We start from the raw sequence: 2,412 nt of genomic DNA, 5'->3' as shown, positions 1-2,412 counted from the left end.
ACTCTGATTACTGTTGGAATATAGAGCCATTTAAATTTAAGTGAAGACAAATTTTGACTGCTACCATCTATTTAAGTCAAAAGGTTACATTTAAGTCAAAAGGTTATATTTAAGTCAAAAGGTTCACCATCTTAATAGATAGTAGCAGTCGAAAACACTGACTGCCATTTGTAATGCCATTTAGAAACGCCAGCTGTAAAACGATATTAAATATCCAGCGATATAGAAAGGAGACAAATAATGACCTCATTGGCTTTCCATACAAGAAGTATTAACCCAGAGCCTTCAGAAGTGCATGATAATTTAGCATTTCATCTTCATAATAAATAGATGGCGACACAAATTATTAATTGATATAGAAATACAAAAAGAAACCTGATTTTCTGATCGGAGAGCTAATCAGCAAGTACATATTTCATTCAGTTGACACATGAATGGATGGTAAATGGACTTATATAAATATATAGCGCTTTTCTTGTTGGATGGAGCAACCACTTAAATCACTCTCAGGTAGGTGTCCACGTGACCCACGTTTTCACATTTCCAATTGTCTATGTAGGAAGCCGAGCAATGCATTGTGGGAGCGACGCGCTGTGTTTTGACAGATGGGGCGCTGGTTGCCCACTCTTCATTTGCATATAGTTTCATTCTGGCTACCTCATGCAAATTAGGGGCGTCCGACGCGACTCGCTACCTCTGGAGACATTGTCGAGCTAAAATGAAGACAGATTCTGCATGGCTTATTTCTCGCGTAAAATGTCTTCAGAAACACATCAACTGAGTTGTTTTTGTAAGATAAGAGAAAGGTGAGGGTGCAATTTATCGGGTGCAGCCATTGAGTGTTTGCACGTTGCCGGAGGGTGTGGCCTGTTTTGGTCAGGCGTGCACAGCTGGAAGTAGGGGTGGGCGATACCACAAATCTTGGTTTCGATCCGATACCAAGTAATACAAGCCAATATCACCAATATCGATACTATTTATTATTAAAAAACAGGACAGTTTTTAAGGCAAATGACAAAAATGTGGGCTCTTGGAGAATCACGTAAATGAAGTACCAGAATATATAGCCTATGATTGACGGTGTTGGGGTAACGCATTATAAAAGCAACACTTTACTGTAATGTATTTCTTTCAGCAGAAACTGAGTAATCTAATGCGTTACTAATAATATTTCAGTAATATATTACTACACTTATGTCACGTAACATGTGACAGCAATACATTTCTTTTAGCAGTAGCAGAGTAATATAATGCGTTACTAATAATATTTCAGTAATATATTACTACAGTTGCGTCACTTAACGTGTCACAATCCACGTTACCTACTGAAGTGAAGCGTTTGTTGTTTTTTTAAGATCCACAAAACATGACCATATCAATATAGGCTCTGTGTGTTTAATGTAGCCCAGCCTATAAGTTCTTTGTTCAGTCTGTGTGACTGAAATATTTAAGCTGTATTTCGTAGCCTAATGATGAAGCCTAGTCCTCCGAGCACACTTTAATTTACATTCTTGAATCACATATGCCCATGCATTCCTTGTTCTGTGGACTAAAATAAAAAGGCATAGTAAAAGATGTTTGTCTTGTCATGTCATTATAGGCTACATTATAGAAGGTATAGGTCTATTGTGTTTAATATGACTGAGCCTACAATTAAAAATGTTTATTCCTATCTCATAATATATCAGACTGTGATCCTTTGTCTGCCTGCTCATCCCTGTGTCCAAGGCTATTAGTTCATTTAAAAAGGATCTAGGCTATTTAATTGTTGTATAGAGGTTATTTGGGCATTTTGTTGAAAGTAACTAAAAAGTAGCGTAATAAGTAATTTATTAATCTACGCAGACAGTCATATCGTGATGTACTAGTAATATGTAATATATTGCATTTTGAAAGTAACTTGCCCAACACTGATGATAGACTGAATGTAGACTAAATATTAAAACCCCATACCTTACTGTCACAAGGAAGTAAACCCGGAAGCCAGAAATCGTTTCGTTATATGCTATCATTGGTTTGAATGGGCGCCATCTTTGCATCTGGTATCTAGTTCATCTGTATAAATCTATGCTCGCGTGGCCTCGCGTGAAATGATGCCCCTGTGGACATTCACAACACAATTCAGCACTCACACCCAAACATTCATAATGCCAGAGGCTTCCATATGAAGCGCCACATGCTCATTCATACCCACTCACACACCGATGGAAGAGCCACCGTGATCAAATGGGGGTTCAGTATCTTGCCCGCGGACACCTCGATATGTAGACTGCAGGAACCGCTAAAGGAAAACCTCCGACCGCTCTACCTCCGGTGAAGAGGGTGCTCTTATTCTGGAGAGTACGAACAGGAAGTGTTGTGGTTGCTGTTAGCGGAAGTTAGGCTGCCGGACTGGACTCTGGAGCACCTCTG

Source organism: Pagrus major, chromosome 10 (assembly GCF_040436345.1).
Source record: "Pagrus major chromosome 10, Pma_NU_1.0".
NCBI lineage: Eukaryota > Metazoa > Chordata > Actinopteri > Spariformes > Sparidae > Pagrus > Pagrus major.
Note: the sequence above shows the minus strand (reverse complement) of the source record.